This window comes from Macaca thibetana, chromosome 6 (genome assembly GCF_024542745.1).
Source record: "Macaca thibetana thibetana isolate TM-01 chromosome 6, ASM2454274v1, whole genome shotgun sequence".
NCBI lineage: Eukaryota > Metazoa > Chordata > Mammalia > Primates > Cercopithecidae > Macaca > Macaca thibetana.
The window spans coordinates 47,972,620-48,000,027 of record NC_065583.1 but is presented as its reverse complement, the minus strand read 5'-3'; the positions used below and the strand labels follow the sequence as shown (position 1 = coordinate 48,000,027).

General features: G+C 44.4%; 1 pseudogene; it reads right to left on the bottom strand.

The window, feature by feature from the left end:
- Positions 1-1,800: 1,800 nt before the first annotated feature.
- LOC126956115 (dnaJ homolog subfamily C member 24-like) lies at positions 1,801-19,429 on the bottom strand (annotated as a pseudogene).
- Between the last annotated feature and the right edge of the window lie 7,979 nt (positions 19,430-27,408).

The window sequence follows — 27,408 nt, the reverse complement described above, 5'->3', positions numbered from 1 at the left end:
ACAGATTCAAGAAGGACAGGCCTCTCTCTGCTCATTCAGACACAGGCTGATCTTTAGGTACATTTTGTGTGGATAAGAAATGTCAGTGTCTCTATCATAATTGATAACTTTCCAGGGTTGACCAGGTTGACTGCCCCGGGGGGACATTCCATATTAAATAGGAAAAGCAGGTGAGAGCCAGTCATGGTGGCTTATGCCTGTAAACCCAGCATTTTGGGAGGCCAAGGCGGGCAGATCACTTGAGGTCAGGAGTTCAAGACCAGCCTGGCCAACATAGTGAAACCCCATCTCTACTAAAAATACAAAAATTAGCCAGGCATGGTGGCAGGTGCCTGTAATCCCAGCTACTCCAGAGGCTGAGGCAGGAGAATCACTTGAACCCAAGAGTTGGAGGTTGCAGTGAGCCAAGAGCGTGCCACTGTACTCCAGCCTGGGCAATAGAGCAAGAGGCAGTCTCAAAAAAAAAAAAAAAAAAGAAAGAAAGAAAAGAAAAAACAGGTGAGAACCTGGTCAGAAAGACACACACACACACACACACACACACACACACACACACACACACACCCCACAGGCCAGCCTCAGTTTCCCTGAATGGCATTGCTGAGGAATGCAGGTGACTATGGTTGGAGGACATAGCTCGGTACTGCACAATAATCTGTTACTCTTCATTGCTGGTTCTTAGTTCCTCTGTACACACCTTCTGATTGGTACCTTTTGATATTTCATTTTCAGATCAAAGTAGCAGCAGGGGTCAAGCTTAGAAATGGTAGCAGGAACGCAAAAAGCATAGGGTTCTTTATAAAATGCACATAGTAGAACATGTTTGCATATTTTCCCCAATAAAACACATGAGTGTGTGCCCCGTGCAAATGCCTGAGCTCATCCCACTCAGTTCCACAGAGAAAAGCCAAGAGAACAGGTCCTGTAATATCCCTGCCTGGGTTCAACTGATGCTGTGAGCACTCCATAAGGAAACCTATGAAGAGCACGTAGCTCATGTCCTGGTGCCCAGGAAATCCTCCGTAAACTCCACCACTATCATGAATACCAATCTGCTGCTTTGACAGGCAGCCCCTGAAACCATCCCCCACCCCAGATTTCTCTCCAGCTTTTGTACAGATTCTGGGAACCAGATATCCACATGTCCCTAAGGAACACATTTTAGTACTGAGCACACATCACTGCAATCTGATTTGAGGCATCGCTGTGTAAACATACGACCCTTTAATTCTATTTCAATTCAATTATGCAAATCTCATCACACATTCGGCATCAAACCATTTTTCTTTCCTCTCAAAATCTGTCCACCAATAGCCAACTGAACCTACTATCAAACCCAGACTCAGAGTGAGCAGAGTCCCAGCATCTTAAGCTTAAGCGCTAGAGAAGGCTATGGCTCCTCGGTCTGTGCACAGGGCCAGGCCAGCGGCAGGTGCTGGAACCTCAGAGTGTTGGGGCAGGAGGCAGGACCAAGAATACCCCTCCAGGCCCATTCACACTATGCTCCATGGGGCCCTCAGAGTCCAGGGGCCTGGGGACCTCTCTGTGTTGGGGAGCAAGAGGGCTGAGTGGGAACAGGCAGGAATACAGGGCCCATCCTCCATCATCCTTCAACACCACTTACCACTTGCCTGTCCTCTAGACTGGGGCTCCAGGGAAACTTTGGTTTGGAAGAAGTATGCTTTTATAGATATAAAAGAAGTGGTTAATTAGCCTTATTCTAGAATCCTTCTTCTAGAAGTGGAGAACTGAGGACTGAGTTCCAGGGAAGGAAAGGAGTTAGGTAAAATCTTGGAGAGTCTAGGAGCCAGAGCTGAGAGCAGACTCCAGGGCAGGGCTGTTCGTGCGCAGAGCCCGGCACTCACTGAAGAGGCGGGTCACTGGAGCTTCCTCCACAGGTGCCAGGCACACAGCTGCAAACGGGCCAGCACATGCCCATGGCTCTGTCTTCTCCCTACATGGGGACAGGAGTGGAAGGTGCTGTGGACAAGGCCCCTGACACAGTCACAATGCTGCCCCACCATGCTCTGTCGGTTCCCATGACAGGGAGGCCCTGTGGGCAGGAGAGTCGCGCCACCTACTATGGGGAGACAAGAGGCCTGCAAAGTCTTAATATGACCTGTCTTAGCTTATTAACTGGAGATGGATAATATCTGACAAATGACAGGAGATAAATTGTTAAGCAATATGCAAATATGTCTGCAGCAGGAATGGAAAATTACTATACAGTAAAAAGCTTTTATGGCTGCAAGAAAATTCAGAGGTAATTTGTCTCTGCGTCTCCTCCAATTCCAATCTCGCTGTTAGCTGTGGCAGAATGCTACATCCGTTACCATTCCAATTAGATCATTTTAAAGGGGCTCCTGCATAGCCATCAACTTTGAAGGGCTGGGAGGAGAGGGCATTTTCAAAGCCAGAGTCCGCCCCTCCCAGGGCTCTATCTCTCTATGGACTGTCACTTAGACAAGAGTCCAGATTAGATACTAGGACTATCTCTGCCAAATACATACCCATCTGGGCCATTAACAATCACTGCAGCAGGCCCCACTGACGGTTCTTTGCCAGACACTTCTGTAGAATGTCAGATAGGTTGTACCCTGGCTGAAGAGAGGGGTCAGCCAGGATGGAAAGGTCTTTGCACCTGAGGAAACTTCCAGAGAGGAAATGGAGCCATCTGTGAAAGAAGCACCTGCAAGAATGCCCAGGCTCAGCCTGCTGCAGAAACAGAAAATGAGACGAGGCTCTGCAGGGTCCCAGGCAGGAAGAGAAGGCCAGGAACTCGCTGAGGGCACAAAAGTAGGCCCCTGAACTGCAAAGCCCAGTGAACTTCCAGAGAGAAATGCCTCAGAGAGAGGAGGGGACTCCAGGGCCGAGCAAGGGATGCTGCTCCTGCCACTCCAGGACATGCAGCTAGCACAGGCGGCAAAGCTTGAACTTCACTCCGCTCAGGCCCCTTGATTTTCCTTTGAGAGGCAATACAGGAGAAAAGCCTCTGATGGAAAATTGCATGTTCAAAACTTGTGGACACCTGCTACTCACCACACCAATGTGAGGCTGGGCTGTCCTAGGGGTGGAAGGGTGGAGGGACAGGGAACAGGACTGGGCATAGGAAGAGGCCATCATCTCCACACCATCAGAGACAAGATCTTGACTGGCGGCAGAGGGCCTCTCTGGAGTGCTGCAAACAGCTCTGTCTATGTGATGGAGGAGGAAACTGGGAAATTCAGCTCCATAACGAATTTGTTTCAGGGCTTGTTTCTGCTTTAGGATTTGATTATTTTGGCTAATTGTTCTAAGAAATTGTTTTTGCAAATAACTTCATGGAATTGACTGGCAATTGTGAGAACCTGTGGGCACAGCCCTGGTGAAGGATCTAGAGCAATAAGCAGAGATCTAAGAGACCAACTTTATGGTTCCCGTGTCTCCCTACAGGCCAAGGCTGGGGTCAGTGACCCAAGGGTTCAGGCCCCCAGGTAGAAGGCAGATCCACAGACATTCAGCTCAGATTGAACCGGGAAGTGGAATGCCAGTCCTAAATCCTATATCCCCATCAAAGTGGCTCAAAGGTACCAGGCTGCCCTTGTTCTTACAAGGCAAAATGCACCCAGGTAACACCTGGATATGGCCAGGGGCATGTCTTGATCCAAATTCACAGCAGTTCAAAGGTTCTTTTCCTCTGTGAGGCTCCCCAGCCTGGGCATGATAAGGTGTCATCACCAGTGTGGGCTTCACTCTACCCTCTGGGATGTACCCAATGCTTGTCCCCACTACTTCAGGTGACTGCCTGAGGAAGAGGCCAGTTCTGCCAGTACTAACCTCTGCTATGTTCAGGCGTGGTGTCAGCCGGGTCACACACCACATCCTAATGGCACACCCACTACTGTCGTAAGATGTGACACCAGCAGAATCAAGGTTCATCTGTGATATGCAAACATGAAAACGCATTTGCCTGTTCCCTGGGAATTATAACTTCAGGTGACAAGACATTTCTTCCATGGGGCTGAATGGCACAGGCATTTGGATACTGGCTAAGTGCCTCATGCCTGTGGTGGGTTGTGAAGGTTAGTGGAATATATGTTTTTGTTGTTGTTTTGAGATGGAGTCTCGCTCTGTCGTCCAGGCTGGAGTGCAGTGGCACAATCTCGGCTCACTGCAACCTCTGCCTCCCAGGTTCAATCAGTTCTCTGCCTCAGCCTCCCAAGTAGCTGGGATTACTGGTACCTGCCATCACGCCCAGCTAATTTTTATATTTTTAGTAGAGATGGGGTTTCACCATCTTGGCCAGGCTGGTCTTGAGCTCCTGACCTCATGATCCACCTGCCTCGGCCTCCCAAAGTGCTAGGATTACAGGCGTGAGCTACTGCGCCCAGTTGGAATATGTTTTACAGATTAATTCTAGCCATAGTCAGGGAAATGGCACAGAGCCTGCCTGCAGGCTCCACACACCTCCTTCTGGAATGGTGGGACCCTGGCTCTCCTCTGCTCTGGCCGCCACCAGGCCTCTGTGCAGGTTCCTGCTCACCTCCTGGCTCTGGGGCTGCCTCAGTTGGGCCATAAATCCTTCTCACAGGACCCCTGACAACCACCACAAGACCCAGGATCCCCTTGTGTGTTCCTGTGATCCTGCAGGGATCTTCCTAGGGGATTCATCAGGGACAACCCAGGAGATTAGGTGTATGGGACTTGGCAACAACAGAATCCCAGTACCTGTGTGAGCAGCATCTTCAAATCTCTCCATCCCTGTGATGGGTCCTCTGAGTTCCCAGCCCGAGCCCTTTCCCCTCTACTCATCATCTCCCTCACATTATTCAGGATCCAAATCAAGTTGCTTCTCTTCCAGAAAGCCTCCTGCAACACATACATACACACACACACAGACACACACAAACACTCTGTGACTCTAGCACTTCTCAGCTATTTGAATCATGTGAATGGCAAGGAACCTTAAGCACCTTGTTTGCATTTCCCTTCTCCTCTGTGTTTGGCCATCTCCCCAACTACACTAGAATGCACGGGCTGAGTGCGCCCCTGCCAATGCTCCCATAAAGTCTGGCAACAGCATAGGTGTCCAATAGCACCATAATAGGAAGGAGGTGAGCACAGAAATGGAATCAAGCCTATCCCTATCCCTTGGTCTGTATGGTCTTGGATGCATTATTTAATCTTTCCAAACCCTATCTGCCAATTACAGGCAATAATACCTACTTAATAGGGTCATTGGAACAACTAAACAAAATTCATATCAATTATTTAGCACACAGGACCTAGTTTATAGTTAGCATTCAAAAACTGATATCTATCATTATGCTTTAATTACTTGTATATCACCATTATGATCAATACTGGAAAATAGATGGATGATACCTTTTACCAAGCATGGTTAGCAAAAGGATGTTCTGGTTCATTAAACATCTTAGTTAAAAGAAAATTACCAGAGCTGCTTAACGAGAATTACCAATTTTTTCAAGGAGTAAAATAAAATACACTACAACTTAATAATTGATGAGACTGAAGGCGTTTAAGACTCTCAGAAGGCTTTTAGTCATCATGGTGAACGCTGACCATCTTTTGTACTGGGAAATTTCATAAATGCCATGTGACAGAGCTTTCCGACTGCTAGAAGGACGTTTTATCCACCCTTTACTGTGCAAATTACAGACTTGCATATTCATAAACACTCACAAGCGTGTACTTCTGGCCAGCCCACTTCCACGAGGCTCTTCCACCTCCAACCAACACAACGGAAACAGGATGGTTTCATCCCATCCCTCCCTCCTGCTATACCAGAGCCCTTGAATTTGGAAACCATGCAATACTGCTCCGGGACAGGATGACCTGGAGGAGGAGTTGTAAGGCAGTGCAGATGGGCCCCAGCCAGTAGCAGCTTCCATGATTCTCTGGCAGCTCATCATGTCTCCACTGGGCTCTCGGGAGGCCACAGCCCACACCCATGCAGATGCGGAAGGAAAGACACTTTCTCTCATCGCATCTTCATGAGGTCATAAGCACAACGTCATTCCCTTTATCAGGAGCTAAGCATCCATGAGAATCTGAGGCTTAGGTGAGTTTCCCTCTTCTACAAAGAGGAGTGGTCAGAGGACCAAACTAGTGCCTGGCTAAGGAGCACTGGGCAGCTCCCTGACTCACCTCTTCCCTGCTGCTGCTCTCCCAGTCCCTAACAATCCTCTGGCAGGGTTTGTTTATATTATAGGTATGATTTCATGCCCCCGTTCCTCCAGGATCCTGCCCACCAGCAGTTGCCAAGTTCCACAGTCTCTGAACGCTCCCCTCTCACTGATGTCTTGCCTATCACATGGTCTAGGAGGCTGATGAGGCCCACAGAATCCTCTGGAGCCAGCCAGCAGCTGTTGACATTTCAAAAGGTCAATCAATCACTCCATTTCATGGAACATAATCATCTTCTGGGACCTAAATGCAACAAAAAAATCAAATAGCGCCAAACAATTGTGGAAAATGAATGATGCACACGAAGGAGGAAGGCTGTAGCTGGCTTGGAACGCATCCCTGTAGCCTGGGTCAGGAACAGGAGCCTGGGGCCCAGAGCTCTGTACCTGAATCCCACTCCTTCCATTAGCCCTGAGAAAGCCCTTTCCTTTTCTCGGCCTCAAGGAGGAAGTGAATTGGTTTTGGAATGCTGTGCTCTGAGGACTAAACAAACCTTTCTTCAGAGGAGGAAGTATAGGAAGCTGGTAAAGTTCATAAGACCCCACAGGGTACTCTGTGGGGTGGGAGCCACCAGGCTAGAGCAGCTCTCCAGAGGCTGCAGCCATCCATTTGGGTTGCAAAATGGGCCCCTCTCACGCCCGCCTAGAGCCCTTTCTGCACAGTGCTTCCCTTAATTCCAGGCTTCAGATGTTGCTTGAGGCCCAGGCACCGGGGAGGCTTCCTTGCATTTCAGGGCCCTCCCATCTGTACTCTTAGGAGGCATGTTCAATTATCAGGTTAGAAATTCATCTATGGATTCCTCGAAAGCTGGGAATGTGTAACTCCAATGCCTGGAACAGAGCCTAGTACATGATATTGTCAGTAACTAGCTGTGGGGTAGAAAGAAAAGAGGGAAGGAGAGAAAGGGGGTAGGAAGGGGGAAGAGAGGGAAAGGGGAGAGAAAGAGAAGGGGGAGGGAGAGGGCAAGGAAGGAAGGAAGGGAGGGAAGGAGGGAAGGAGGCAGGGGTGGGGAGGGGAGGGGAAGGAAGAAAAGAGGAAAGGACTCAGTTCATTAAAGACGTCCAGTTGCCTCCTCCTCTCTAGAATGAGGTGGCTTGCATGTATTTGGCTCTGGCTACACAGTTTCCAAGGTAGGTTTCCTGGCAATGCCCTTTTCATCTCCTCCAGGACCCCCTGTGGGTGGGTCTCTGCCCTATGTTGTCATGGTTGAGGCTGCTATACTAGGGCTACTCCCCAGGTGGTCTCTGCCCTTCACTATGTGACCTGATTACTCTCACTGCTGGGCCTGAGTCATGAACCAGACCCACTGGACCTGACTGCTCCTCCTCCCAGACCCTGGCTTGTCCTGCTTCATTGGAGCAGACACAACCTGCCTCACAGGCTGTGTATGGCCCCAGTGGCACATGGAAATCCACAGAGGAGGGGACAGTCACAACCCTGGCCATGTGTTCCCTAGACACAGAGCCAAAGGAGCTACAACTGTCTCTCCTGACATTACCTTCCTCTCTGGTTAGTCTCTCCTTTTAAAAATTTGAGAACTAACCAGTCAATGTGGCCCAAATGTAGGCAGGCCCAGGGAGTCACCTATGATGTGGGGGCTATTGCCTTGGTCTAGGTCTTCCTGAGATGGGAGAGAAACATAGCGGGCCTTGATTTACAGGGAATAGGAGAGCCAGTGAAGTTTCTCTCCTCCACCAGAAAACCAATTCCAGGAGAGCAAGGGCCTTGATGGCTGTATTCACCACTATATTCACCCCAGGCAGTCTCTGGCAATAGTAGGCACTCAATAAATATCACCTATTGTGATTGATTATAATAACAATCCATAACAAACTTCCCCAGGGCATTAAAAAGAGATCTGAGTTATACATTATTTTATACACAAAACTGTAGACACATGGACTGTGTCAAAGTGAAGCACAGCTGTCACATACAGGCAGGAAGGCCATCTCTCCAGATTACAGACCACCCGGGGTCACACCCATTTTGATCACTTTAGAAGGAACTAAGAAGACGGGGAGGAAATGAAGGATTTTTATAGTGACTGGACCAAACATTCCCCAATCAAGAGCCCATCCATTCACTGGAATCAGCTCCAATCTTGAGACACCAGCTGGCAGTTTTGTCAGATAAACCACATTCTCTCCCGTACGTGCAAACTCCACATTTGACTTCTATAATACTTGAGAGATGAGCTCTACAAGGACTGGCTTCACTTACTCTGAAAACACTGGCTCCTCCAGTATATTTTCTTCAGTCTATTTTTCCTGCCTTGGCAGCAGGAAGAGCACTTTCAGAGATGTTTATTTTCCCTAATGAAAAACAGCCAGCAGTTGCTCTTGGCATGCTGAGTGGCTCGGGCCCCTCTGGAGCATTTCAGAGCAGGCTGCAACTCCTATGTCCACCTTCCTGGAGCAGTGACTTGTCCTAATCATGCCATCTTTTCCTTCTTCTCCTCCCTCACTGCCAAGATGACCAGAAAAATGATGGTTTCATCTCAAGCCACCTGAAGGGCCAGAGACTCCACTGTAAATATTAATAGTTTCCAGACATAGCATAAGGCTCATCCATAATGCTCATGCCCCCAGTCAGTTCTAAAGGAGGTATCTGTGAGGATAGATCTCACTTTTATGTAGGTGATTAATATTATTTCTATTGGCTTGGAGATGAAGGGGCTCTGATACATCTCTGTAAATTTGCAGAAGCCCAATATGCTCTCCCTGGGGCACACTGGGCAAGAGACCAGAAAGACACTGAGTTTAGGAAACTACCCCTGCAGAGCCTGAGATGTGTCTTTCCATGCTCTGCAATCCAGAAAGATCTGCATCCAGAGGATCTCAGTCAGAACTGACACTGGCATGGATGGACTCAGGGAGGAGTGCCATGAGGCAGGGGTCAGCCCACTGCACGGGAAGATGGTGCTTCTCTCTGCCCTGGACATGAGCTATCAGCTCTCAGCCATCAGCCCTCCACAATGCCTATTCCTTGGATAGAGGAAAAATGGACTCTCCAATATGCTCACCATGACGATGGTTGGTTGCACCTGACCAGACCATCCCTTCCTGGGGATTTACAATCTGAATACAAGTTGGGCCCTCCACCAGGCTCAGCCCAAGAGCACCTATCTTCATGAAGCCTTCTCTTGGCTCAAGTGAACCAAACATCCCATTTGCCACGGGCAGCCTGGGTTTACACTTACTGTCCATTCTATTTATCAATAGAGCCCCCTGTCACTCAGGCATCCCGGTTTGAATAACTGGGATGAGTGTCCTTTTACTTTCTTACCCCAAATCCTCAGATGCATGCACCCATCAGATTCACACTGCTTCATGGGGCACAAACCCACCTTCCTGGGATTTGGCAGTTACCCATGGAATGGAGGCCACATCTCCTTTCTTTTCTCCTGGGTACTCCACAGCCCTTGGCCCCAGCCTGGCCATGCAGAGGTACCACTAGAGCTGGTTAAAAAGCATGATCCTGGCCTAGGTACTTGGCCGTGCAACCTGGTTGTTGTATAGAACCAGTCAAATCATAAGTAAATTGGCAAAGAACCAACGTTTGAGGACAGTTTCAGCATCTGTGGGTTGGGAGACAGTGGAATGGCTCAGAACATCCTCATCATGTGAGAAAAGAGTAACCAAATAAATGTTCACACAGTACCACCACCATGCCGCCTTTGTCCCAAGACTTAAAATAAATACTGTCAGGAACAGTAAAATTTGCAGGATGAATGAATGAACAAACATACGTACAAATGAGCAACTGAACAGGGGAAACCTTTGTCTCTAGTTGCACTCTGTGCTCACAGAACCTCTCTCTTCTGAGCCTCACAGCCTCCCAGATTCTGGTTGGATGTGCACCTGGTCGTGTTCTCAGTCAGAGAATTTAAGTACCAAAGAGCAGTAAACCCCTGTTGGGTCCCAGTGCTGGGAAAATGGAGGCCCAGGTTCCCAGGGAGCTCCGTCTCTGGAGGAAGGAAGACAGCATTTGGGATGGGATGCAGCTTGAAGACCAACCAGTTTCTCTGGTTGGACACTTCATTCCATGGACTTTGGGCACATTGGGCAGTTTCTAATGCACTGTGTGAGGCAGAGGCTAGATGGAAACCGAGCCCTTGGACCAACCTTCCAAGACCCAACCATGGGTGCTGGGTGAAGAACCCTTGGGCTGAGAGGAAAAATAGTGGATGAACAGGAGTGCTGCCATGTTCTGAGCTCAGGGCTTTAACTCTTCTCACAACAGCACACAGAGATGTTGGCTTCATTTCACGGATGGGAAAACTGATGACAGCTCAGAGAGGTGACGTAACTTACCGAAGGTCACACAGCTATAAAATACCCTGCCCAGGGCTTTGCACTATTCTCACCACCCCCAGGTCACCCAAGAACAAGTGCAATACAAGGGGCTGTGTGATAACCAGAAGGATGAGCTATCCTATTCAGAGCAGGCAGTTAAAGTCCACTGAGGCCAACTCAGAGCTGTAACTCCCCATCACCATGCAATTTATGCAGACGTTTCCCATTAGCTCTAATGGATGTAGGGAGCATAAATTCCAGGGCACAACTCCAGACAGGCTCTTGTGATCTGAATGCCACTAAAATCAATGGCATCATCCGGTATTAATGTGGCAATTGTGGCGCTTCATAAATAGGCCTGTGGGCTTGGAAGGAGAAGAGCGTGGGCCCTGTTGCTGCAGCCTGCTTCCGTGGTGCCCCATCTGGTGGGAATGGTGCCCCTAGATAGGCAGTCTGGCAGAGTGGGCTGAGAGCTGATTTCAGAGCTGGGTTGACTGGGTTCAAATCCTGGCCCCAACTCTTTCCAGCCAGGTGACTTGGCAAGCTATTGAAGTGCTCTGAAACTCAGTCTCAACATCTGTAAAGTGGGGATTAATGAGTTAACATGGGTAATCCCTGAGAACAGTGCCTGGCTCCAAGGTAAAATTTCACTTCGAGAAACACGAAAGGCCTGCGAAGTCCATTCCCAAGGGAACCTCCCCACTGGGTTACAAACCCAAGCTGAGGTTAGAGCTATCAGGTTGCTCGTGGATTTGTCCTGGAGACCTTCTAAGCAGATGTCAGCACTGAAGTTCAGTTGGCATAAGGGCCAGGATTCCCAAGGGGGCCACTTTGAAGGCCAACGCCCATGAGGCTGTGTGGCATCTGGAGGGTCAGGTGGGAGAGTGAATGGCCGCCCAGCTCAGTCCCTGCAGGAGGTCCAGGTCATGTGTGATTCTTGTAACCATCCCACTTCTTTCTCTCCCCCACCACGGGACAGATGAGCATGTAAGAAGCTGGTGCCAAGACCCACTAGAAGGCCAGAATTCCATCCTACTCTTGACATCAGAACCAAACCAACATTTCAATCAATATTTTGAAAAATAAATATACAAAGTGATCCTGTTATCCCAGGATAACAGGTACCAAAAACAGAGCCACAGCAAATCCACACAAAACAGGTACAAAACCCATAGTGAAGGGTGAAGAAAAGTTTTATTGAGACTTTATCTTAAAAATTAAGATAAATTTATAATGATATGTTTACTTTTATCTTATATTTTAAAATCTATGTGATAATTGCAACTCTTCTAATTATTAGAATGAACAAAGAATAAATTATGAGTTGGCATAAGCATCTAACATTTGCTTTAGACAAACCCATAAAAAAGCAAAGCAAATTGCATGATCTGATAGGAAGGAAATAGCTCAGGACCTGCCTTGCCTGGCTTTAGCTGCCCTAAGGCTGCCAGGCTACCCCTTGCTGCAAGATCCAGATCTGACTGATGCTACCTTTGCACTGTAGAAAGCAAGCACCCAGTGGTGATGCAGATAACTTGAGATTGAAAGAGAAACAACAAAAGTTCCCAGGATTCCCAAAAGGCAGGATAGATGCACTGAATCAAGAAGTCATGAGCTCAAGCTAGCTACCAGACAGCTTTTGGAGGATCCTTCCATCTTCCCAGGATACTCTCTGTTTGGGCCAGTCCAACCCCCAACTAGGGAGCTTCATCTGGCTATACAAACCAAGCCACTGAGTCCCGGGTGGGAGAGGATGGGAAGTGTCGAGTCCTTGATCTGCCTCAGATCTCTGTCTGAGCAAGATCTGAGAACTTTGGAGAAGAGACATGACCAGACTAGAAGAGATGGGATAGCTTGTTTTCTTCCAATGTTGAAACTCAGGAAGTAGCAAGAGTGAAGTCATTTCAATCCATCATACGCTGTAGTGGTGGGCAATGCACATCCACACATTGGCTCTCCCATAAACTAGACCACAAAGGGCGCGTGGACGCTGAGCCCCTCTTACAGCTAGAACCCTGGAGACACAGAGCTGTAGCCAGGGTTTTTCTCAAGCAACAGGGCACGCTCCAGGAGGGACTTGCTTTTCACAGACCCTTGTCCACTGACCCACAGAAGAGATGAGAAACTGGACACAGCACCAGGGGCCTGTCCGGGCTCTGGGTTTGAGTTACACAATAATGATCTGGGCAGAGGCTACTCCGCAAAGACATGCCTCCAGCTCAGCCCAGCCAAGACACACATGGAGAGAGAAAAAAATGAAATACCAGATGTGACTGTTGTCCAACATGGTCCCCCCTCTCTGGCAACATAAAATAACCTTCGCTTATCAAGCCTTTTCTACAAACCAGGCCCTGGGCTCCATTTAATCTTCTCAACAACTCTATGACTCACTTACTCATTTGACAAATGCGAGAGCTAAAATGCACGCCTGGACAGTGGTGTAGCCCCAGATTCTAACTTATGCAAAGCCCATGCTCTTAACCCCGAAGCCTGGCGATCTCACCAGGAAGCTGAGAGCTCTGCAGATCAGATGCCTGAACAGTGTCTAGTACAGAGGAGGTGCTCAAAAATACTCGACGCCTCTTGGCTGTGTCTATACTTTACAACAACCTGGAGAATTGAAAAATCTTGGCAGATAATTTAAGCTTTGTAAAACTTCTGCCAAGCTGTGATGTGAGTAAATCTTGACTGTGGACTCTTGAAGGTAGGAACTGAGTCAGATCCTTTACTCTCCCAGAACACCATATGCCTCCCCTACTTTGCATGGAAGTGTGGTCTTGTGATTCATTAAGTCATGCCTGTCTCCTCCACTGGGATATGTGTTACCCCAGCGTCATTTCATGATTGGTACATAGTGGGCAACAATGCATATTCCTTGAATGAGGAGGCTAATAACCGGCAAGGACGCTGGCGTGGCTGGAGCTTGGCCAGGAAGACAGTGAGCTCCAGAACTGAGACTTATGCACCAGCTGGGTCTCCCAGACATCCCTTATGCCCTTGAGTTTTCTCATCTCTTCAGGATCTCTCCATGGGATCAGGGCAGCCTTGGTTTCCTGGTTCAGCCACCTTCAGCATAGACATTACTCAGTCAAATCTTCAAAATATTCCTCAGTCATTTAAATATGAAAATTTTGTCCTGAACTGAAGAAAATGCTCTGAAAAATTGTGTTGTCTTTCAAATGAGCAGATTCCCTAAATTATGAGAGCAAACAAATTAGGATAGAAGATCTCCAAATAATTGCATAAACTCCAATTTCCTATGTTTTAACATAAACATCAAAATAATAAACTCACGCATATACAGGGAGAAGAAAAAATCCAGCCTGAAGATGTTGCAGTCTTTAGAAGCTGAAACCTAAATGACTAAATTGGCAGTTTATTAACAGGAAAATTATGCTAAGTAGCTTCATGTTGATGTCAAGAATTTTATGCAGGGAGTTATGGCGTGGTACCCTGAGTGCTTCATTTGCATTTTCTCATTTAGAGAGAACAATGGCTCCAAATGAGTGCATCATGTTCACATTACAAACCCAAGAACATCTGCACAGACAGAAAGGCATATCTTGATACCATAGTGATTAAGCCTTTTGTTCATTATGCTTCAGCATAGACTTAGGGGAAAGAGGGCAGATTAACTTCACTTAGGCTGGTAATGAGGGACCTGGGCCAGAGCTCTTAAACTTCTCAAAGTACAAGCAGCCACAGCCCACAGGACTCCTTATTTTTCAGGACTCCCCTGTTTGATTTTGCTCAATGAGAACTGGGATCTGTGTAATAGGTAAGTAAATACACACCCTACTTCATATCGTGGAATGCCTTGCGAAATCCCAAACATTGTGAAGAATAGGAAGGAGACTCTCACACAGCCCACATCTGCTAAACCTGGGCTGCTTTGCTTTCCCCACTCAGCTCCACAGAGTGGGTACTTCCCAGCCCCTGGCTTGTTCAATCGATGCTTATTGAAAACACACATTTATTGAGTATCCTCATTGTGCTTAGTCCTCAGCTGAGTGAAGGAGCAAAAGAAAGCACCATGCCAACTCTTTAAGAGTTCAAGAAAGAATTCTTAGATGTGTAGCACTGCTAGAAACCATGTGGTCATCGATAAGCAAGTGCTGGTTCAAGTGCCATTAAAGTGTCCAAATGTATGTGCAGTTAATCAGGCCATGTACCATGGATGAATCGTTAGAAGAAGTAACACTTGACTGAGTGTCTAAGAATGGATCCAATTTTTAGCTCATCCAGCAAGAAAATGGAAGGCATTCCAGATGGAAGAAACTGCACAAGCAAAAGAATAAAAGCAAAAGTGAGCACAGAATCTGATGTAGACCATCAGGAAGAGTCGTGTTCATTCATGCAGGCTCATTTCTCAAAACCACAGGCTATCAGCAGAGATGTGCCTCATCAGTTTATATACTTTATATAAGAATATATAGATATTCTTATATAAACTTAACCTATTCAAGACTTAACATGGCAGAAATAATGCTATGTGTTTGCCAAATCTCATTTCATACCCCTCCTTAACTGGGAACATGTTAAACTGTGTTTTAAGCTTCCCTACAGTCAGGCAGGACCATGGAACTACTTCTGTGTAAAAGATACTAACTTTTGTCATTTAATCACACAGAGATTTGGAGGGTGTTTGTCACTGTGGTATAACTTATTTTATCTTGACTAATACATTGGAAAAACCATATTCATTACTTGAATCCTGACTTCATAAATTTATACAATCATTCCAAAAATATTTAAGAGCCCACTGTGTGCCAGGTACGTTAGGCGTCGGGAACACAGGAGTGAGCAAAACAATAGTCTCTTATAGTTAAATGGAAATCATTCCCAAATATTAGCTTTTATGAATCACAGAAACAAATTCCATTTTTAAAAGAGGGAAACTTTACACAGAACATTTCTTAAATTACAGAATTGGAATAATAGCCTCCAATCCAGTATTTCATTCAATCTAAGTATCTATCCCTTGGCCAAAAGCCAGTTGGACTTTTGGCAAATCCCTTATCTGGTTCCTAAAAATCAAGAGTCTGTCCTGAACCAGAATGACCCATCAGGCAGCACCTCTTTGGCCTGTAAATGGTTTCTCCTAACTCCCATCACAGAGCAAAAATCTGGGGGTTCATCATCACACACAACTATTCAAACTAGTTAAAGGTTGGAAACAATCCAAATATGAATTGACTATTTCCGACCTTTAACTAGTTTGAACCGTTAAAGTTCCAGCAGTTGAGTGGATAAGCAGACTGGTATATCCATACAATGGAATACTATGTAGCAGTGAAAGGAGCCCTTACGCTCCTTATAGGGTCCTAATTGTAGAACTTCAAAAGAGGCCTGTGAGAAAAACATTTATTTTCTCCAGGACAATACTAGTATTTCATTAGGATGGCAGAAATATGCTGATTGTTTTAAAGTTGATTGGTACTATTTTGTTTTTTAGAAGTTCTTTATTTGGGGATAATTTACACAGAGTAAAATGCACATATTTTAAGCATAATGTTGATGGATTTTGATAAATTTCCACTCTCGAGTAACCAGCAACTGCAATTAAAATATAGAAAGTCTCCATCACAGCCAAATGTCCCCTAGTGCCCCATTCCAATCCCACCAACCCTGGAGCAAACAATAATCTGCTTTCTGTGGCCATAGATTTGTCTTTCCCAGAGGTTCAGATAAATAAAACATTACAGTACCTATTCTTTTATGTCTAGCTTCTTTCATTCAGTATAATGTTCTTAAGCGTCATCTACGTCATTACATCCATCAGTAGTTCATTCCTTTTTATCGCTGAGTAGTACTGTATCACGTGGATACACCATACTGTCTATTCATTTATCTGTGCATGGACATTTGGATTGATGCCAGTTTTTAACTATTATGAATAAAGCTGCTATGAACTTTCATGCATACCTTTTAGGGTAAACGTGTTCATTTCACTTAGGTAATACCTAGAAGTGAAATTGATGTGTATTTTTAACTTTATAAGAAACTGCCCAACTGTTTTACAAAGTGGTCATATCATCGTACATTCTCACCAAGAAGGTATGAGAATTCCAGTTGCTCCATATCCTCTCCAGTGTTTGTTTGTTTGTTTGTTTTTTGGTTTTTTTGAGATGGAGTCTCTCTGTCACCCAGGCTGGAGTGCAGTGGCACAATCTTGGCTCACTACAACCTCTGCCTCCCAGGTTCAAGTGATTCTCTTACCTCAGCCTCCCGAGTGGTGTGTGCCGCCATGCCCGGCCAATTTTTGGCGTTTTTAGTAGAGACAAGGTTTCACTGTGTTGGCCAGGGTGGTCTCAAACTCCTGACCTTGTGATCCTCCTGCTTCAGACTCCCAAAATGCTGGGATTAACAGGCATGAGAAACTGTGCTTAGCTAGTATTCTTTTCATTGTAGCTACTCTAAAGAATATGCAGTGGTCTCTCCTCGCGGCTTTATTTTTATTCATGCATAGATCTTCACACACCATACACATATAATTTATTGTATAATGTCTGAATGTTCCAAACTTTAGAGTTTAAATACATATACTCATGCAAGTTTATTTTCTAATGTCTTATTTTGATGTTGAAAATTTATTCTTGATTGACAAATAAAGAGAAAGCATTTAATTATCTGACAGGGAGAAAAGGGAAAAAGAAAATAGAGAAAGGGAAATATGATGATGTCATAACATCATTTTCATTAATTGTCTTCAACCACATTTTGATTTTACAGATTTGGCCTGTGAGTGATTGTGGATTTCTATGTGACAGCCCTAATGGTCACAGATATTCACATAATTAGCAAGCATTTACTCTTTTGACTTGATTATTATCTCCTATTCAAGTAAATGTATTACTGCCATTGAAACCATGTACTTGCCAATAAGCTATTTGCTGTTCAGTTTTAGTTCTTTTTAATTGCTAAATGTAAAGAATAAGCAAGATATATTTTACAAGCTATATTAGTTCAAAATACATAAATAAAATGTAATCCAAAATAAGTCATTTAACTTTATGATAGACATAAAAATATTTTGGAGGGAAAATCTGGATGACTGCCTCACTTTTGAATTTTTGGTTTTATAGATATAGTGAAAGTAATCTTCTGTTTTTGAGTATCTCTTATGCTTTGGCTACATTTACAAGTCAGAGTAGTAACTATTCTTACTTACAAATCCAATCTGACAATGCTAAGAGTTGGACCTCAGAAAAAGCTGCTAAATTACATGCTTAGTACACACATTTGAAGTAAAACGTTTCAGTGATTCCATAAAGGATCCCTTAAAGTTCTTTAAATGAGTTCTTACTTGAACTGTACACAGAATATTAAATACATAGAAAAATAAATCTTTAAGGGATCTACAGTCTGCTATGACCAATAATAATACATTATAAAAGTCCATTTGAGGCCAGGCACGGTGGTTCATGTCTGTAATCCCAGCACTTTGGGAGGCCGAGGCGGGTGGATCACCTGAGGTCGAGAGGTCAAAACCAGAGTGACCAATATGGAGAAACCCCATCTCTACTAAAAATATTTTAAAAATTAGCCAGTTGTGGTAGCACATGCCTGTAATCCCAGCTACTCGGGAGGCTGAGGCAGGAGAATTGCTTGAACCCAGGAGACGGAGGTTGCGGTGAGCCAAGATCGTACCATTACCCTCTGACCTGGGCAACAGGAGTGAAAAAAACGAAAGTCTAAAAAAAACAAAAGTCCATTTGAATATATTAGTGATGAAATAGTTCCTTATTTATAAATATAGGCATTAATACTATATCTTAATACTCTGAAAAAGAAAAGTAGTATGCCAATTTTCAATTATTTTTATAAAGCTCCCATGTCCTATATTACATTTAAAGTTGAAGATGGCAGTATTTAGTAGCTTTGGAAATACAGGATAAGATTGGAGTCAAGTCTTCTGACTCTAAAGCTGTTTTTCTTTCTAGAGTTGCTACTTCACTTTCTTTATTAACTTTGAAGTAACCTCATGGATATCCATATTCAAGCTTCATTATGGGAGAATTGGCTTCACATGTATCCACAAAGATTCTAATTTAAGTTTAATGACCATAGAATTTGAGATAGGTGTATAACAGGCCTATAATTTAGCAGCAAGAAATATCATCTGTTAGATCAGAAACTTAGTAACCATAAAGGAATGCAATGATACTGTTACCCATTAAAAAAGGAGATGCTTATATTAGAAAAAGAAAATTCTCATTTTGTATCAAGGAGAAAATGAAATAATAAAGTCCTTTGGAATACACTAAATATAATTTGTAATTCAAGTTCTTTTTGTGGCAACCTGTAAATACAAACTCTCAATACATGTAAACAAATAAATTAGTTTTCTATTAATCTGAGGTGGACTTTGCTTGACAATCATATTTTCATTGAAAATGATAGGACTAACAAAAATAGAATCTATTCCCTTGAATGGACACAGGTCAAATGGCCTTTCCTCACCATGTCCAAGTACACAGGACAAGGATTCCAAGTAGTGAAGAATTTTACCAATAATGAAGAAGTTCTATAAATAGCGAACATATATCACAAGAAAATAGATTAACTTCTTCTGCTTCATCCTTGGAAACACTGTGTTTTCTGCCACATTGGCAACTTGGGGAAAAAGAGTCATCGTCATTTTTCCAAGACAGTTTTTCAAGATATCCTTGAGCATCTACTGGCTCCATGTATCTTAGATCATCTTCATGCCACTGAGGGTCATACTCTTTTTTTTCTCTTCATTCCCTAGAATTTTCCATGCCTGATCAATTTCAATGAATTTCTGTATACAGTCCTCCACTATTCCTGCTGGCACATCTGTACTTTGTTAATATGAATGATACATTAATATAAGTTTTTTATACTTTTGTTTTAGGTTTGACACATTTTGGTCTGTCCCCCAAAATGCTATATCAATTATTTTCTGGCATCAGCTCAAATGCCATTATCCACTGAATAAGAACTGGGCCTTCTCAGATGAGCAAACTTCGTATATAGCAGTCACCAGTGCCCACTCTTTGCCTGCCACTGGCCGGAACTTAAAACCAGCTTCTCTTCCTTGTGGTTTTAATTTGCATTTTCCCAGTGATTAATCCTGTTGAACATCTTTTTATGTGCTTATTAGCCACTCACATAGTTATTGTGTGTGAAACAATTGCTCAAATATCTTTTGCCCATCTTTTTTATCCTCTACCCACAACAACTTGTTTTTGATGTCACAACTTACATATTTTTATATTGTATATTTTTTAACAACTCATTGTAGCTTTATTTTTGATGACTTTTTGGCTTTTAACTTTCATAATAGAAATTTATATGATTTATACACCAGTGGTATTATAGTTTTCTGGATCTGGCTACATATTTACCTCTACCAGTGAGTTTTATACTTCCATATATATTCATGATGGTAATTATTGTCCTTTTATTCCCACTTTAAGAACTCTCTTAAGCATTTCTTGTAGGGCAGTACTAGTGGTGATGAATTCCTTCAGCTTTTCTTTATTTGGGAAAGACTTTACTTCTACTTCATTTCTGAAGGACAGCTTTGTTGGGTATAGTGTTCTTGACTGACAGTCTTTTTTCCTTTTAGCACTTTGAATATATCATTCCATTCTATACTGGCCTGTAAGGTTTCTGCTGATAAGTATACTGATACTGTAATGTAGGTTCCCTTATATGTAACTTGGTGCTTTCCTCTTGCTGCTTTTAAAATTCTCCCTTTGTCCTAAACTTTTGACAATTTGATTTTCTGTCTTGGAGAGGACCTCTTTGGGTTGTATCTATCTGGGAACCTTTGAGCATCATGAATTTGGATGTCCATATCTCTCTGAAAACCTGAGAAGTTTTCGGCAATTATTTTATTAAATAAGTTTTGTGTCCCTTTCTCTGTCTCTTCTCCTTCTGTAACTCCCATAATGCAAATACTTGTTTGCTTAATGGTAGCTCATAAGTCCCATAGACTGTCTTCACTGTTTTTCATTCTTTTTTCTTCTCTGACTCAGTGATTTCAAAAGACCTATCTTCAGGTTCACAGATTATTTCTTCTGCTTGATCTAATCTGCTGTTGAAGTTCTCTATTGCAGGGGTCTCCAAACCCTGGGCCATAGACCGGTACCAGTCCATGGCCTATTAGGAACCCAGCCACATAGCAGGAGGTGAGTGAGTAGTACTTCCTGAGCTCCACCTCCTGTCAGATCAGCAGGGGCATTAGATTCTCATAAGAGTGCGAACCCTATAGTGAACTGCACGTGAGGGATCTATGAGAATCTAACCATGTCTGATGATCTGAGGTGGAAATGTCATCACAAAGCCATCACCCCACCACCCAGTCTGTGGAAGAATTCTCTTCCATGAAACTGGTCCCTGGTGTCAAAAAGATTGGCGACCACTGCTCTATTGTACATTTTTTGTTTTATCAATTGAATTCTTCAGCACCATGATTTCTGTTTGGTTCTTTTTAATGATATCTCTTTGTTGAATTTCTCATTCAGACCATGAACTGTTTTCCTGATTTCATTAAGTTGTCTATTTATATTCCCCTATATCTCACTGAGTCTCCTTAAGATCATTACGTGAAATTCTCTTTCAGACAACTCATAAATTTTCATTTATTTGGGGTCAGTTAGTAGAGAGTTACTGTTTTCCTTTGGTAGTGTCATGTTTCCTTGCTTTTTAATGTTTCTTGTATCCCTGCATAGGTGTCTGCACATCTGGTGGTATAATCGGCTCTCTCGAACTTTATAGAGTGGCTTTCAGAGGGGAAGACTTTCATCTGTGGATGGGCCTAGGGTTTTTGGCTGAGCAGGCTCTGGTGGCTCTCGTTTCATGTGGGTGAAGGGATGTAGACTCCATGCAGCTTCTTCAATTGTGATCAATATCAGTGATGAATGCAAGTGCCTCAGTGGTCTGGGCTACAGAAGTTTGTGGCCATGATGGTGGCTACATAGGTATTAGGTCAAAGGCTTTAGTGATCCTCCTGTTTTTGTCTTCCCCACAGTTAGGACTCATAAATGAGGTGATTTCTCTCTTGGTGTTGGGTCTTACAGGGTACACTGGCAACTGCAGCAGCACTGGGATCTAATGCACAGGTGCACAGAGCAGCTGTAGAGCCAGGGTCTGGGTTTAGGATCTTGTGAAAATACTGTAGCACCTGGGATGTGATGTACAGTTTCACTTTTGAGGCACAAGTAGATACAGTTCTTCCACTAAGCTAAGGTCTTTGTTCTGAGTTATAGCCCAGATACTTGGGCCCATGAGGTTGGGATGTGGCTGTGGTTCTGACCCCAGGGCAGGAGGGCAGCAATAGCATGGCTCTGGAAAAGGAGAGGTACTCCAGAGTCTCAGGCCTTGGAGAGCAGAACACAGCTATAGTTTGGGATGCAGAATCCATATGACACAGTGGGAGCTTGGCCTTTGGGGGATGAGGTACCCCACAGTGGTGACTCTGGGCCCTGGGGTAGTGGGACATGGCAGTAGCCCAGGCTCTGTGAGGCCAGGTGCAGCAGCAGCAAGGACCCAAAAGTGGCAGGCTATCACTATGGCTTACGAACCAGCAGGAAGGAAGCAGCTCAGCAATGACTCCACTCCTCAGCGAGGTGGGATGCCTCAGCAGCTCAGACTATGGGGCTGCTAGTCCAATTCCAGGTTGGCAGGGGATTGTGGCTGTTCAACCTGGAGGGCAGAGTGGCACTGCTCAGCCAAGGCTCCGATTCCCTGAGAAACAGGGGCATGCATCTACTTAGCTCCAGGGAGTGTAGCTACATGGATCAGTGAAGCCTTTTGATCCCTGGGGGATAGGTCATCATGTCAGCTGTGGCACTGGGGAACCCAACTACTCCAGTGTGCTGGAGGCCTAAGGTCCACATTGGCTGGGGAACAACTTCAGCTCATCCCTAAAAGTGTACCAGCAACTGGGCTGGGAGAATGCAGCAGCTCCATGGTAGCTTGGCCCTAGGGGTTAGGGCATAACAGCAGCTCAGCTCAGGGATGGTATACTGCCAGGTGGGCATGTTGCAGTGGCAGCAAAATTGGGCAGGCTGTGCTATCCTCAAGGATGGAGGGGTACAATGGCTACTTGCCCTAGAGCAGGACACACCCCAGCAGTGGCTCCCACTCCAATATGGCACAATGCAGTCACAGCATGGGGCACAGTGGAGGTTGGGGAAACAGTGCCAGCTCCCTCTCTGGGGGTAACTCAGTATGTGGCCTTGGGAGAGATCTTTCAGCTGGGCTTAGAGCCTGTAAGAGTCTTTGGTAGAAAAGACTGCAGGTGTCTGTGGAGGTGACAGAAGCTGCTGGGGTCCTCTTGCTTATCTTTTCCCTGCAGAAAGGAGTCCCTCTTGGTTCCAAAATGATCCTAACTAAGGAGATCGGGTGGCAGAGTCAAGGCATTTCCTTCCCTTCCCTATATGACCATCCTGGGTTTCTGTGCTCTACAAGATTTCTGCTGCTGCTTTGCTGTTCTCCAGAGCTCTCCTTTAGTCATTTTGGTTGAAATATAGGTGTTTATTCATTGTTTTGTGTTTTCCTGGTGGGGGACGGGACGAGCACTAGGAGCTTGTAGTCAGTCACCTTGTTGACATCACCCTTTTGCCCATTTTTAAAATGGGGCTATCTTTGAGTTATTGAGTTTTGAATATTCTACATTCTAAATGCAAAATATTTGTCAGAAATATGTATTGAAAATACATTCTCTCAATCTGTGGCTTGTTCATTTCATTAACAGTGTCTTTAAAAGAACATAGTTTAATTTCATGAAGTCAAATTTATCAGTTTCATCATTTCTGTTTCTTGGTTTTGTGTCGTAAGAATTTTTGCCTATCCCAAAGTCATGACTATTTTTCTTCATATTTTTCTGGAGGTTTTATAGTTTTAACATTTACATTTAGGTTTATAATCCATTTTGAGTTGACTTTTGTGCATGGCATAAAATAAAAGTTGAGGTTCATTATTTTCCTTATGAGCATCCAGGCGTTCCAGCACTATTTGTTGAAAAGACTAACCTTTCTCCATCAAATTACCTTGACAACTTCATTGAAAATCAATTGACCACCTATGTAAGGGATGATTTCTGGACCCTATTCCGTTTCACTGATCTATGTGTCCATATTTATGCCAATGCCATGCCATCTTGATTACTGTAGCTTTATAGTAAGACTTTCAATCAGGTAGTATAAGCCCTCCAACACTGTTCTTCCTTTTTAAAGAAAAAATTGTTTTAGCTCTTCTCAGCTCTTCCCATTTTCATATAAAATTTAGAATACTATCATTAAACAGTATTTAGGAATGTGGTAAGTTTCACAGTGTTGACTGTGGCAGAAAAAAAGCTGAAACTAGATCCAGAGATGAAAACTTAGATGCAAGTTGGAGGTTGGTTAGTTCTGTGCAGTGATGGGGAAAACGGCCTATGACCAGGATGCAGTATTATTCTGTCCGTAAACAACAGTTCTACACAGAGATGTGTTCTCCACGAGCCACCCACTCCTCAGAACTGTGATTTGTTTTGTTCAGGAGAGGAATGTCTTTCAGATACACATGCCACACATTTACATTGTTAACGGTAGAGACAACCAACCTTCAAAGTCCTGCCTCTATTTCACTCCTGTCTTTTACCAGGTCTTCTCACCTCTGGGTGAGTTGGCCTGGACCACATGTGGGTACTCACAGGAATGTGGAGGGTGGTAATAAAACACCATGATGGTTGAGGAGGTTTGAAAAGGATGAAGCTCTACATCAATATAAGGGGTTGTTATTAACAATGCTGTTTGTAATATGTGAAAGAGGGTGGGGTGTGTGTGGAACCAAAGCTGTCTTCATGACTCCAAAACTTCAGTCAGTCACATGAAAAGAGCAGTTTACCTTACGTTTGGCATCAGGTGGATTTCCATTTGTTGAAACTAGGGAGACTCAGTTTAGGAAAAGCAAGAGGGCAGGGTCTGGATCAGGAATTCTGTTAGCACCTTTGTCATTCTTGAGTTAAAGTGTGAAAGGACAGTCACTCCTCACCAGCATTCTTCTGTGGTCTGAAGAGTGCCAGAGTCCAGATCAAGCCAGCTAAGAATAATGTTACCATCAGACCATCCTTATTATATTTACCTTCTCCAGAACGCTGAGTGATCCTGCTTACTATTAGCTGAGAAAATATCAAGGCATAGCAGATAGCATCTCCTCCATATGGAACTGATACCCATATGAGCAAGTCAGTGTCCCTATGCCTGTCTCCTGTGCCTGAGCCCACCTCACCCACACAGACGAGGGAAGCCAGGCTAGAAAGTGGTTGCATGACTCAACTCAGCCATGCCACATATCAAGACCTTACTGAGAACCCTAGATTAGGCAGCTGTGCTGAACATTTATGTACTTGGTATCCAGAGATGCCATTGACTCTGAGCACAACATGCCCCACAGTCCCTGAAACACTCCTCTTGCAAAAGAAATCCTGAAGCTGGCAGGTCCCCATCCATAAGGAAGGGCAGCTTCCCCATCTGTATCCTATATGGGGAGTTTTATCTCACCGAAGCACAGCCATCCTCACTCTCCTCCAGAAGATGTTACTGCTACTGAAATTATTCCAGTTTCCTTTATCCCCATGAATGAGCCAGGAGAAGGCACAGAGGGGGTTTTTGTGGCTCTAGGGGCCATCTCTTTCCATTGTAGAGTTTAACATATTTTAGTATTGTGTGCACTGAAAATAACAAAGGGATAAATTCAAGAGGGGCCGGGCAGTTGGCTTCAAATACAGCCCCTTGTGTGGGAAAAGGATCCCAGCTGAATAATGCACCTTCAGCTTCAAAAAAGTATGAAGGGATTTAATTTGTAAAACCAATCAGACTTCAAATAATGAAAATAAAACCAGTTTGAACAATTCTTTCTTATGCCCCCATTCTTTGCTGAATGAAATTAAGAAAGGCATATCGCCACTTCACATGCAAGATAAAGCACTGTTTCACATAAAAGCAGTTTCATTTTTTTCAAAGTCTGGATCCTCCTACGTTAATGTTTGAATTATTCCCGAGCTGCAAATTGGAGACCATGGCATGTTGGTGTATTAACTATGCATTGGAAAGCTGGGTGGCAGGTGGGGAACCATCACTTTATTCTCAACCATGTCTTCACATCATACAAACCACATCCCACATCCAGAGCTAACCACGTCCCAGACAAAGAGAAGATGCAGGGACCCAGAGACCAATCAATGTTCAGAAGTAGCAGGACAGAAAATGAAACGGAAAAGCTCTAGCAGGCAGCAAACTTTGCAACAACAAAGGGCATTTTAATGACTATAAGGAGATTTAGCTTGACCCTAGTGCAAGCTGAAATTCAGATGGCTACTTCCTGAAGGGTTAAAGAATCATTGCAGACAGACCAGAACACTAGTTTAAACTTAAAAAAAAAAAAAAAAAAAAAAAAAAAAAAAAAAAAGGTTTTCCTCTTCCATTGTTGAAGCTGTCATCTTGCTGAAGCTGTATCTATATAATAAATGCATCCTGAAGACCAGCAGGAGAAAATCAACATTCCACCCATCTTCCCACCTGGCAGACCTGGGAACCAGTCACCAAGGGCTGTGGTGTGAGGCTAACTGTAAAGGGACAATTGATGAATAATTTCTCCAAGAGCCCAGGGACTGGAAGAGACTGCCCTACAAGATTAAGGTAGGATAAGGAGCCTCTTCAGGGTCAAAGAAGTGAAGGCCCAGCCAATATCTTAGCTTCTAAGTCCAGGAAGACTGCAAAGCAGGACACAGATTTCTGCTCACATCTGAATCCTGGAACCATTCCATGCTAGAGTAAAAAGGAAAGTTCAGTATGAATCAGTGGCCATCCTGATCCTGTTTCAGACAACTGAAATAAACCCTTGGAACCCAGTGTCATGAAGACAGTGAGGAGACTGGGAACAGGAAAGGATTCCAGGATGCACCATCGGGGAGCCAAGAGCACGGGGGCTTTTGCTGGCCTGAAGACAACCTATCACCATGCCTTGAAGCCCCATTAGGAACTGAGAGTCTAGTGGAGAAAGGATAGGAAGAGAAGAGCATCAGTAACTTACAGACAGGTTTTGCTGGCCCTTTGTGCATATAAGGAGAGAAGGGTGAGGTGAAAAGGGGCCAAGACGACAGTAGCAGCTGCCCAGCCTGATCCAGCACAAGGACAGGACCTGCAGAACAGGTGGTATTCCAGCCTGTTTACAGGGACCTGTGCTTTACAGCCACTCAACAGATTTGTACTGTTCCAAGCCTGGGAGCAGCTATTTGAGAGAAATGGGAACAAAAACAGGGATCATCACTAGCACATGGCAGATTCTGAGCACTCAGCAAATAACTGTTGCATAGCCACATGGTCCCCACTGCTCAAGGACCTACAGTGAGAACCTGCAGAAGCAAAACTCTCCCAGGTACAGGCTCAGAGTTGCCAGGCACCCCCGTCAGTGCCTCTGCAGTTAGTATGCCTGGAGATCTGTGTACCTTCAATCAGGGAAGTAGCCTCCAGAAAACCTTCTCAGAAGGACCCACACTAGCATACGATTTGGAAACTAGGTGCTGGCGTAAATAAAGTCTATCCAGCTTTATCCCTGGAAGCCAGACTTCATGCTTCCTGAGGAAGACACCTCCAAATCAAGGGATAGGACTAAAAAGATGCAACTGACAGGAGGATATGATTCCTAGATTCCTGAAGGAAAACTCCTTTGTTAAAAGGAACTGGAATCAGTCTGCGTGACATATGATAGTCCTCAATGTGGTACATTTCTCCTTGGAAATTGCAACATGGTATGAAGTGACTTAGAGCCAGAATGGTCTGTAGTCAGACTGGATGTCTAAGCAAATAAAAGAGGTAGGGAGAGTATCAGATAATGTTCTTTAATTGTGAGCAATGTGTATCAGAAGGAAGGAAGGAAGGAAAAGAAGGAAGGAAAAGAAGGAGGGGAG